The sequence below is a fragment of the Cupressus sempervirens genome, chromosome 7 (assembly GCF_028749045.1).
Source record: "Cupressus sempervirens isolate cs-2001-9-10 chromosome 7, ASM2874904v1, whole genome shotgun sequence".
NCBI classification, from domain to species: domain Eukaryota; kingdom Viridiplantae; phylum Streptophyta; class Pinopsida; order Cupressales; family Cupressaceae; genus Cupressus; species Cupressus sempervirens.
The window spans coordinates 76,295,130-76,308,607 of record NC_143124.1 but is presented as its reverse complement, the minus strand read 5'-3'; the positions used below and the strand labels follow the sequence as shown (position 1 = coordinate 76,308,607).

Below are 13,478 nucleotides of genomic sequence, written 5' to 3'. Positions count from 1 at the left end.
TAAACAAATGATCAACACATAACATAAAGATTTTGGTTACCCAGAAACCCTCCAAGGTGAAGGTAAAACTAGGGTGGGAATGGCACCCACAAATCTTCACTACTGAACAATAAAGTTCGCTTGTTAGGGCTACAATTTTGATCACTTTTGATTATCTACCCTATGAGGGTTCTACCCTGTTAAGAGCTTACAAGACTTATACATTCTACCTTGATTAATGGATTTAAAAATACAACTAAGTAAGCACTCTGTTAGGAGATTTACAAAGGTTTGTTAGGACCACTCTGTTAAAAGATTTACCCTAATTATGCTTGCTAGAATGTATCTGTATCTGATCCTTCATTTTGCACTTCAAATTTTGATAACGGATCTCCTCTTTACAATCTCTGATCTGATATATTTGTATTATGTCCCTTCACTGCTCTGCTCGGTCGCTCTATTTGGTTTCATTCACACTTCGCCTCTAGTATCCAATCTTGCAACCTCTCTCACATGCATATGAAATTAGGGTTTGGATCCTCCTTTTATAACTAACTATAGAAGTTTCAAGATTGAAATCAACAATGTAGATCCATCTCTTTTGCTTCTTAGTCCTTCCATTTTTCTAATTGGGTAATCACCTTGCATAGGGATTAATGATCCATGACAAAACACGTAATCATCTCCATGATTGACTCTCAATCATTAAATCATTCTTTCAAGTCAGCTAAGATAGTTTACCTTAATGTTTGTGTCATTCCAAATAGATACTGGTTCACTTCGCACTTGAACATTCTGATGCTTAGTTGTGTCTATTGTTCATGCTGTCACTCGACCTCTATCTACTCGGCTTATACTGTGTGACTCAAAATCTATATACTCGGCATATACTATCTTCTGTATAACTCAATGTGTGTTGGAGTACTCAGTGACCATATACTTTCTTGGAAATAGTAATAGCTCGGCTTCAATTGATTTACATACAAGTCTTCTATACTTTGTTCACCCTTAGTAGGATGGTTCGATCACAGTGATGACCGACCAACTTTGCCTAATTAATGACTAAGTGTTTCACACTAATAGACAACATAACTTAGGGATCAATAGGGAAGATAAATGATTTAGTGTAGAAATTGCAATAAGTGGGGCCACTTTGCAAAAGATTGCTAGAAGGAAGAAGCTCCGTAGAAGCTACGTAGATGGTGTGGTCCTAGAGACCACAAGGACACCAATTGCCCAAAGCCTAGCGTCAACCTTCTTGACATTGAAGGGAGAAGTATGGAGGAAGAAATCCTGGCAATCACATGAAAAAAGGCCAAGAAGACCACATATACTAACCCTAGTACTGAAAAACAAAGGGTGCTCAAGGTGAAGGCCAAGATTGAGAAAGAATTGTAGGCTTGAAGAGAGCCAAAGGATACCACCATCCCTTCTAGCCAAACAATGATAGAACAAAATATTCTGAGGCAGATGACGCAATTGGAAATACCTATAAAGGTTAAGGACCTACTTGACACAATGCTCCACCTAAGAACAACCCTATTGAGCAAATCAAGCACCCCAACAAGTACATTAGAATAGACTGAGGCTCCTAGTGGTTCTATGGAAGACCCAATAGTGCTTACAATAAACAGCAGACAATACCTTGTTGTAGTAGAGATGGGTATTTTAGGCACCATTCTCATTGAAACCATTGTTGATGGTGGATCAAGGGTGAATGTTTTGTTCGAAGACACTTGGAAGAGCCTTCAGAAGCTAATTATGTGGCCACCAACCTTCAACCTCTTGGGAGCTGACCAACATGGCATCAAGCCCTTTAGAACCTTAATGGCACATTAGATAACTATTGGCACATAGCTATTTACCTTGGATTTCATAGAAATCCCTCTTCGTTGGAAGGGATATGATGCTATCCTAGGGAAATGGTGGTTGATGACTACCTAAGCCAATCATAATTGGAAAAAGAATACTTTATCATTTGAGAAAGCGGGGAGAAAGTTCATAATTGACCTCAAATTTTAGATGGTCAGAGAAGAAATGGCATCCTCCCTAGATTTTGAATCTGACAGTGGAGTAAACCAAGGGAAAAGGGGTATGGAACCCAATGACAAAGGGATATTGGAGTTAGGGGAGTTCTTAGGGGATGATGCAAACTCCACAGATAGCTTATTCCACTAGCAAATGAGCGATTATGACCTATTCAATCCATTGTGTAATATGCTGAAAATTGAAGAAGAACCGAATGGGTTCACTTTGGAATATAACGAATAATAGGAGAAGCTTGAGATAAGTTAAGCCCTGCCCATACGAAAGAGGCTATACTAAATGAATAAGAACTATGCTACAAGAGTGAAAGAGGAGATTGAACAGATGTTAGAGGCAGGAATCCTCTTTCAAGTTAAGGCAAGTGAATGAGTTTCCCCCATTGTCATCTCCTTAGAGAAGGAAGAAAATCAGATCCACATTTGTGTGGATTTCTGATGCCTCAACATAGTCACTGCCAAAGATTTGTTCCCCATTCTGTTCACTTATAGCATTTTGGAGGTAGTAGGCCACAAAGTTTCTTTGTTCATGGATGGGTTGTTCGGGTATAACCAGATATCCATTGTGGAGGAAGATGAATAGAAAACAACCTTTGTAGTGAAGGATGGTGTATACACATACAATCATGTGCCCTTCTGCCTCTGCGATGCACCAACAACCTTTCAGCACATCATCCAATACATCTTTGACAAGATGTCAATAGGAAACTTCAAAGCATTCTAGGACAATTGGTCCATATTTAGTGGGAAGGATAAGCATGTTGTAGCTTTAGGGGAGTGCATAGAATGATGTCAGTGAGCTCGCTTGGAACTCAACCCTTAGAAGTGTCAATATATGGTGCCACAAAGCAAGTTGATCGAGTACATAGTCTGCAAGGCAAGAGTAAAAATAGACCCTAACAAAGTATGGGTGACTGTGGAAATAGAGGCACCTACGGATGTGACCAGAGTCAAATCCTTCCTCGACCACATTGGGTACTACTGCCGCTTCATCAAAAAATTTGCACAAATCTCATACCCGTTGGATAAGCTCACAAGGGGGAGTCATACATCTAGGAGAAGGCAAAAGAGGAAGCCTTTAAGGAATTAAAATTAAGGTTATTGGGTGCTCTCATTCTTGCATTTTCTAACTAGGACAAAGAAGTCCACGTACATGTGGATGCATTAAATTATGCCATCGAGGCAACATTGGTTCAGGAAGGGGCACATGCACTGGATCACCTGATATATTTTGCAAGTATATTATTGTCCAATGCGGACAAGAACTATAGCACCATGGAATGAGAGGCCCTCAAAATGGTCTACTCTATTTAGAAATTTTGGCACTACCTATTGGCCACACCATTTACTTTTTACATGAAACACCAACATCTCATGTACTTGGTCAATAAGCCCATTATTCAAGGGAGAGTTAGTCAATGTCTTTTGCTACTTCAAGTGTTCAAATTCAAAATCATTATGCGGCCAAGACATAGCCATGTGATTGTCGATCAACTATCATAGATTGAGTCTGGTGAGCCAACAGTTGGAGTGAACAATGACTTTCCAAATGCACATTTGTTCCAAATTGTTGTACTTCCACAGTGCTATACAAGCATAGGGGAGTATTTGTCCATAGCCTAGTTTCCACAAGACCTGCCTCTAGGAGAGCAGAGAAAGTTGGTTCTCAGAAGCAAGACTTTCTAGTTAATCAATGGCTTGCTATACAAAATGGGGCCAGACCAAGTGTTGAGACAATGTGTTATGGAAGAAGTACCAAGAGTGCATAGGAAATCCCATGAAGAACTAGCAGGAGGGCACATGGGTCTTGATACTATAGTGAGAAAAGTTCTCTTGGCAGATCTATGTTGGCCAACATTACATAATGATGTGTGAGAGTGTGTCGTAGGATGCAACACTTGCCAATGAGTAGGGAAACCTCTCCAATGGGACTTCACGCTGCTTAGCTGCTCCCATGCTCAGGAGCTTTTTGAAAGATGGGGGTTAGACTTTGTCGGACCCCTAAAAGCTAGTCATGCACAATGGTATTGATATATTGTAGCAGCCACCGAGTACTTGACCAAATGGATAGAAGCGTATGCACTACCAAACAACTCAGCCTTGAGTAGTGCAAAGTTCATTTATGAACACATAATGAGGTATCACATTCCTATTTAGATAACTAATGACAGAGGTGGTCATTTGTTAATCATGTTATCAAATTACTCATCACAAAGTTTAAAATCTTCCATACACCGTCAAGTCCATACTATCCTTGGGCGAATGACCAGGAGGAGGCAACTAATAAGATTTTTGTAGGAGTCATCTATAAGTCATGCAGAGCTGAGGGTGAGGATTGGGAAGAAAAATTGCCATTGGTATTGTGGGTCTGCCACACCTCCTACAAGGTGACCACAAGGCACACGCCATTCTAGTTCATGTATGTACAAGAGGCGATGGTACCTACTGAGTTTATGGTCCCAAGTCTGTGCATAAACATTGATAATCAGCTAGGCAACATAGAGAGCATGAGGGAGAGGCTCTATGCCTTAAACAAATTAGATGAAAAAAGGGCAATGGCATAGTGGGCCACTGAGGTTGCGTAGCAATGGAAGAAATTTTGGCACGAAAAACATCTCCATTGGATGAGGTTTACACCGGGCCAATTAGTATTGAAGTTTAATGGAAGGAACAAAATTAAGCCTAGCAAATTCAAAATCAAGTGGAAAATTAGGTAAGCATGTTGTCCCATCTTCTATTTGGCAACCACTAGATGATGAGGAGAAGATAGAGCTGACTCCTGATACTATATTGGATACGAAATAGAGAGTCAAAGGATATTCTTTAGCATCCAAGATTGTGATTGCTTAAGGACAAGCAAACTTGGGGTGGTTGGACTATGATGCCCCCCTCTTAGTAGGTGTCAAAGGCATAGTAGTGTTAGCTCATCATTCGGATCCTCCTGAGCTAACAATTTGGTTTGAGGGTAACTGGTGGTCGACTTACTACTTATAGTAAGTCAATGTTGGTTGGTTTCCATTTTTGCATGGCACTGGGGTGCTATATATGATTGATGTTGCTTCTGTATTTGAGTTGGTTACTTGATGATTTAAGGGCTATTATGAGCTATGGTGATAATCGATGTTATTTAATAAAGTTTATACTTAATTAAATAACATTATAAGCTTAAGTTGAGAGATATTAATTTTAAAGTGCTTTATGACGCCTATGAGGATTATTTTTAAATTAATTCAAATGCAATTGTGCAACCATAAGAAAAGTTATGATTTAAGTGAAAACTGGGATGATGTACGACCAATCGTTGGTGTATTGGAGAAGCTATTTGTATCAATTTTATAAATACAACTTCAAGATCAAATTCATTCATCCTTATTTGCATGACTTTGCTTGTTGATGAAAAAGAAACTTGAAAATGGTTTGAGCAAGATTGACTTGTAGGAATTGGAGGATTCTTGCAAGCTTGTAGACACTTTGAATCAGCGTGAGTGCTAATGAATTGCGTATGGTTGCAACTGTTTGTGCAGCATTAGGGAGAGGTATCTGTGAGATGTTTTGTGTTGGTGATCAGATTGGAGTCCCTACAATCACAACGATAGTTAGGTTGTTTGATAAGTCTCATCACAGCGAATCTTATAGGTTGCGTTAGTGTTGTTTTGGGGCTGCCATGATTCTGAGAAAACCCCATACATTGGCGGCGTTGGAAGTTGGCAAGGCAACATCTTCAGCATAGAGCCTGTGTTTTGACCACTTGGCTCGTTTTTGCATACTATGGAGCCATAATTCAGTTTATAGCATCCACAACTAAGTTGAGATCATCTCTTGTGGATACCTACGCCATTTTTCCAGCTTCCAAGTTCTATACATATACAGAATAAATAACTTAGGGTCCGTTTGGCAACGGGAATACGGTTGGAATAGGCATATGTCTATTCCTAAATTTTCAAATTTTCTATTTGAGTGTACCAGTTAGGAATTGCAAATAGGAATACAATAGGAATACATATTCCAATTTTGTCCCAAAAATGAGCATCTACAATTCCACCTAAATAGGTGGAGTTGGTATATGTATTCCTATTCTATTTTTAACTTTGTTAGAAAACATAAAATTTTGGATCCATGAATTTTGTGGTGGTCAAGTTTGGCTGAATATTGGCCCTCAGAAAATTGGCACTCATTGTGTTTGATTGTTTGTTATCAGGCAAAGGACGCAACATAGCAGGAGATAACCTGCAACTCCAATGGGAAAAACACCTCCATAGTCATGAGGTTTCTCGTAATGGTTTCAGAGTTTTACTAAATATATATGGCCGGAAGGTAAAGAACAGAGGCTTCCTTGTCAAATCTGAGGGCTTCTCTGTCGTCTCCTATGCACGGGTGGATCTGAATCCCGGCTTTGATTAAGCCTGAAATGGAAGGAAAGCCGTGATTAAATCACCAATCCTTAAGTTAGTTTTCTTTAGCTCAATCAACTAGTCTGCTTGAAAAGAATTTACAGTTTGCCCGCATATGTTATTTTAGCTTTTCTTTCCTATCAGCTCGATTGAATTTAAAACCTTTTGCTTTGACGATGATTCAAAATCTTCATTTATTTCATTAGTTGTGATGTTGCTTGTTTTACTATAAAAAATTTGGGCTCAAGTTTATTTTGAAAACCGTTGGAGCAGGATGCCCACAAGGTTGATTCAGCTGAAATTGCTGTAATAACGTCACCCGAATTCGTTAAGCCATCTAAAAACCCTAGAAAATGATCTGGAACTATGAAGGGGGAATTCAGATCAAATCCCAAGATTTGTAGGAATTTGAAGGAGGGAAACAAAGCAACGACGTTCAATAGCAAATCGAACAGCCTGGCCTCGGCTTCTTCCACAGATCCATCCTACACTTGCAAGATCTTGTAGAGGAACAATATGGGAATTTGATTTTCCAACTTCACCATGTCCCCAGCACCGGAAATCCTACCGACTTCAATCTGCTTTCATCGAAAAGGGGATCAAAATACGTGCACCAGTTCAAGGAATCGAAGCGATCCTAACCTGATAGGGTTCTGATAAGCTTGAGAAGGAAGGAAGCATCCAAGAGCAGATCTTCTCATCGTTGTCTCTAATTTGAGTGTCCATTTTCTCCAATTCCAGTTTTCAACAACCAAACATAGAATGAACATATCCCTCATCAAATTCTAGGTGAACCAAACAGAGAAGAAGAATACTTATTCCCATTTTCTATTCTTAGAATAACAAACCAGAATAAGTATTCCTATTCCCGCAGCCAAACGGACCCTTAGTGTCTTAATTATTTCAGCTATCATACAATGTGATCTTTCCTTGTATATATGTAATGAAGAAGCTTGATGTGCATTGTTGAATTTCATTTTCATTTTTCTTGCATTCTTAATTATTTCGTTCTTGTGGAAATTGAAAAAAAAAACCTATATATTCTGAAAAATACCAAAAAAATTGCAAAAACTACCAAAAACACAAAAAACATCATTTCTTCGCATAGTTGATGAAAGAGCCAGCAAGGCTTACTACAGTGGTACTAAGCTTACTTGCAAAGTGTTTGACCAAAAGTCAAACATCCAAAATTAAACGACAGTCCAGTATTTTTCAAAGTTAGAACCACAGGGGGTTCTTACACTTCTCCTAGAGTCCTATTTTACATAGTTAGAGTAGGTTTGTCTTGGACCATTTTGTTCAAGCTAGTTAGAAAAGGTTTCCTTTCAGTTGCCTTAGTTTAGTTGTTATAGGAGCCTAGTGGTTAGTTTGCCTTGAGTTAATTGACTTGAGACCTTTAGTGGCTCCTATTGTTGTGACTAGTTGATAGATTAGTTGGCTTTTAGTTTAGTTTAATTTGGTTTAGTTGTTTAGCCTTTAGGTCTGCATATGATCCCTTGGTCCTTGTCATTTGGCTTTCTTTACATTTTTTTGTCGTAGGTATAAAGTTTGTAGTATAGGTTTTTTTCGCTTCAAGAGTCTAAGTTGCGAAGGGATCTCATTTGTAACTAATGGGTGTCACATCAAACTTATACTTTTGGTACACTGAGGATGGTTATGTTCGAAATAATTTTTGAATATGTCTTGCAAGGTTTCCTAAATTTGAAGTAGCTCCTAATAATTAGTCCTTTGAAAAGGATTTGGATTGAATTCATTCGTTGTGTCTAGGATATCTAAGTCTATCCATTACAATATTTTGCTCACAATTAATTGCTTTGAGTTCATTAGAAGTTCTCCATGTAAAGTTGGAACTAGTAAAAACTATTCACCTACTTCAACGCCACTGTGGTTCTTCCGAACCCTCAATAAGTTTCACTACTTGTAAGCCAAATTAAAAGATAGAAAAGAAAAAGAAAAGAAATATCAAAATAAAAAGAAAGGAAAGCAAAGAGTAAAGGATAAACGAGGAAAGGAAATAAAGAGTAAGACAATCTTGTGAGAAATACAAATTAAATTTAACTCACAACTCAACCCTAAACCTAAAAATTTTACTCGGCACTCGCAATTGCCGGAGTGCCAGTTTTGCTCGGCACGTGAATGTGCCGAGTGAAAAAAATTTCGGCACCAACAGATGCCGAGTGACTGGCAGTAGGTGTCGAGTGAGCTCGACACAAAGAGGAGCTCGGCACTTGAAGAAAAATGCTCGGCACAAGAAGAGCTCGACACACACACAGGAAATGCTCGGCACCAATGGATGCCGAGTGAGCTCGGCTCCAACTGAGAAAGAGGATGCCGAGTGTTCTGTTTCAAATTTAAAAATTATAACTTAGGAAATATTTCAACATGAATGCTTTCACCATTAAAACCAGAAAGCCAAAGCTTTAACCTTTCAACCAAACTTGTCAAATGTAATGAATAGAAGATGAAGAACAATAGATTAAGTATGTTGCTTGCTTTCTATTCAATCTTTCATTAAACTATTACAAAATCTAGAAGCATTCTGCTTCAACCAGAAAACTCTAAAATAACCCTAAACTGATAATACTTCAAACTTCAATAAAATTTTAAACCTGCAACTCTAATGGCTACATACAATGGTGCCTAGAGCAATCACTACTTCAACAAGACAAATCCAAACAACAACAAACTTGCTGAGTGAGGAGGGGAAACACGTGCAACTACAGGCACAAACTTCTTTCTTTCTTCCTTCTCTGCTCAGCTCTGCAACTTCTCTCTGATCTCCTTGATCTGCAAACTCTACTCAATGAATGAATTAAACATTCCTTTTGTCATATCTTTCCCCCTCTTTTCAGAATTTTGAAAACCTCACCTACCGCATTCATGTTTTCTATCTGTTCTGCTGATCGTCAGGTGGTAGGTGGGCATTTGGCTCCAGGAGCAAAACAACCACCTTATTAAATATTCTAACAAATCTAGCTCTGGGTGTGCGAATATCCCTAATAGTGCTACTAAATAAAATCACTAAAAGTAGAGCAATGTGATGGAGCCCTGATTTCCAAGAATTAGGGCCTCCATTGAAACGTCCTCTCTAATCTTTTACCCAACATCATGTTTTATGCTCTTCCTATTTTCATTAAGATTATTTTTAACATATGCTTCCAATATCCTTAAGTCAGACTGTTAAAACAAACAAACCTAAATCATTAAGCAGAATGTTGTAATCATAAAGTCATTACTGTTTTGTCAAATTATTCTGAATACTTATTTCATGTTTTATACGCTGCAGATAGTAATGCTGGGGACTAATTATAATAAAGATTATTCATCTTCAATAAAGGTATGGATTCACGAAGAGTCTTGTTGAGATATTCTGAAAATTCGTTAAAGAATTTTATGCGTAGCATTGATCTGATGAAGAACTTAAGGTTGTATGCACAGAGACATGAATGTTTGCATTATAAGAAAGGAGATTGAGGCTGAAAGTCAATCTGTTCATGGGAATCCTTTGGTTACTGGGGTCTGCTGAAGAACCTGCCAGCAAAAGTTTCTTATTACACTATCAGCATGTACCTTTCTCATCAAAATTTTTAAGGCAGAAAGATCAACTGTATCTATTGCAATACGATGCCATTCAACTGTTCAAAAGGCAGTAACAGTATGCAAAGGAAGCATTTACGTTGCCTGCTTTGAGGTATGCATAGAAAAGTGGCATGGTAAAAAACTCTCAAGCGAATGCACTCAGCAGATATTAAGAAAGGCTTCTGCAACCTTTACTAGTATCATCTCCGTATGTAGATATGAAAGCACAATATGTATATGATTCAGAATAATACGACACAGGAGTATCAAGTCAATAACGTATAGAAATAAGTCAAGATTATGTTTATATCGTCAGGAGAAGTCTAGAATGTGTGAGAGACAAGAAATGACAACTGTGGTCATACAACGCATTGCATTCCTTACCAATATGAAGCAGATTGTACATGAAAGACACATATTTTGTAAGGTTCTGTTGTGTGAACGATGGAAATGCCTACATCAAAATTAATGATGAACAGAGTACGTATCAAGAAACACAACAGATATATATGCGATGAAACTATTGTAGACAAAGCAACAATTTTGTTTATCAAACAAAATGAAGAAGATAATCGTTAAGGTAGAGACGAGTTTTCCAGTTAGCATCACCTGTTAGACTCAGCGATAAGAATATCAAAGGCACAGTCAGTGAATTGTATGCATCAAAAGGGCAAAGCCACAAATTAATACAGCACAATGATTACTAGTAAAAGAGAGAGGGAATTGGGTGAGTACGTCCTGCTAAAATCATAGGTGAAAGAGAATCGAATCAAAGGAAGACAATATCGTCCCATAGAAATCAGAGAGATATCCCAAAAATGACAAAGGTTTGGAAGCAGCGGTATGGTTCTGACGGGAAATTTGAAAAGCAAAGATTGGTCACGCACACAGTTGCGTATCAGAGTTTGAATACATAAGGAATCTTCAGCAATACTGAACGCATTGCATTCAGTCAATAATAAGAAGTTTAAGTCATTTATTCCTAATCACCGATTTAAGTTCTATTTAATAAATAGCATCTGAATTTTCCTTAAACTTGTTTCAGGAAATATGCGGAAGGAGAAGGCCCTGGTGCATTCATGAAAGGTTTGCGGGAGGAAGAGATCTTCACCGAAATGATAAAGAGTACACAAGGATGTGCAGCGCTGACAGAAGGTTACAAATTATCCAACACAGCAAAGTCTGGAAATAAATGAGTAGCGGCACAGGCACTCTTTGGGCATAATCACTAATTGAATAGAATTTGCAATCATATCACCATGGACTTTCTAACCATCTCGATTACACATGATTTCTCTATTTTTTTTGGAGACTGTGCCACTCATTCAGACAGCTAGCAATATTATAAAATAAATATAGTATGGAAAGCATGTTCAATATGTACTTGTGAGAAATATAAATTAAACTTAAAACTCACAACCCTAAACCTACAAAATTTGCTCAGCACTAAAAAACTGTTCGGCACATAAAGGTGCTGAGTGACAGGATCCTCGGCACTTGAAGAAGAATACAGTAGGTGCGGAGTTAGCTCGGCACTCCAAAAGAAAAAATGCTCGGCAACAATGGATGCTGAGTAAGCTCAGCTCCAACTTAGAAAATTTATAACTTAGAAATATTCTAATGTGAATGCTTTCACCATTAAAATCAGAGAGCCAAGCTTTAACCTTTCAAACAAGTTTATCAAATACAATGAATAGAAGATGAAGAACAATGGATTCAAGTATGTTTGCTTGCTTTTCTATTCAACTGAGATTTAAACTATTACAAAATCTAGGAGCATTCGGCTTCAACCAGAAAACTCTAAAATAACCTTAAACTAGTAAAACTTCAAACAACTTTAATACTTCAAAAACTTTAAACCTACAACTCTAATCGCTGCATACAAAGGTGCCTGGAGCAATCACTGCTTCAACAAGACAAAACCAAAACAACAACAAACTCACAGAGCGAACAAGGGAAGTATGTGCAACTGCAGGCACAAACTTGTTTCCTTCTTCCTTCTCTGCAAATACTGATCTGCTAAATAATCTGACTGAATAAAATGAATGTAGAAACATTCCCTTTTGTCACATTCCATTTTCTCCCTCATTTCTGATTTCAAAAATCTCAGCCACCGTATTTATGTTTCTATTTGTTCTGGACGTCAAGGGGTTAGGTGAGTGTTTGGCTCTAGGGAGAAATGGCCACTGTATTTAATTTTCCAACACTCCCCCTTTGTCCCGAGCCAAACAAACAAGAATCAGTGCTGATCCAAATCAATTACACCAAGACACTCTCTTAGGTGTACAAAAGATCCAATGCCTAATGGCTTTGTGAAAATGTCTGCTAGCTGTTGCTCAGACTTGCAAAATTCCATCTTAATATCTCCATTCTCCACCAACTCTTTGATGAAGTGATATCTAATCTCCATATGCTTGCTTCTCCCATGGAAGACTAGATTCTTAGACAATGCAATTGATGAGATGTTGTCACAATAAATTGTGGTTCCATCTTCTTGCCTTTCATTCAAATCTATCAAGATCCTTCTTAACCAAATAGCCTAACATGTTGCTGCATTTGTTGCTATGTATTCAGTCTTTGCTGTAGATTGAGCAACAATCGGTTGCTTCTTAGATGCCCATGAAATTACACTCGATCCCATATGAAACATGTATCTGGAAGTGCTCTTCCTATCATCTAAACTTTCAGCCCAATCACTATCAATATAACCAACCAACTTGAATTCATTTGTTGCAGTATACAAAATTTCAAATCCCTTGGTACCTTTCACATACTTTAAGATCCTCTTTCCCGCTTGCCAATGGGAATTTTTTAGTGTTTTCATAAATCTAAAAATTAAACTTGCTGCATGCATTAGGTCTGGTCAAGTTGTAGTCAAATACATTAAACTTTCAACTATACTCTTGTATAGTGTTGGATCAACTCTCTTGCTAGAGTCTTCCTTGCTCAACTTTAGACCTATTGTTGTTGGTGTGGGGGTTGCCTTACTATTCTGCATTTTAAATCTCTCCAAGATTTGCCCTACATATTTTTTTTGAGAGATGAAGATGCCATCATGCATTTGTTTTACTTCTATGCCTAGAAAATATTTCAAGAGACCTAGGTCTATCATGTCAAATTCATTTTTCATGGCCTCTTTGAACTCACCAATTAGAGTCTTGTCATTACCAGTAAAAATTAAATCATCTACATACAAGACAACAATCAACACATTTTTATTTGTTTCCTTGATGTAAAGAGTAGACTCACCATTGCTTTTGCTAAAGCCATTGCTCATTAAATATGAGTCAATCCTACTATACCATGCCCTTGGAGCTTTTTTGAGCTCATAAAGAGCTCTCTTCAATCTCTATACTTTGTGTTCTTCACCTACAACTTCATAACCAAGTGGCTGATCCACATATACTTCTTCTTTCAATACACCATTTAAGAAAGCGGACTTCACATTCATTTGGAATACTTTCCACTTGTGCTGAGCTGCAATTGC

General features: G+C 37.9%; 1 pseudogene; it reads left to right on the top strand.

Moving 5' to 3' along the window:
* Positions 1-10,809: 10,809 nt before the first annotated feature.
* Positions 10,810-13,478, top strand: part of LOC149545585 (monothiol glutaredoxin-S11-like) — a 68,337-nt pseudogene continuing 65,668 nt past the window's right edge.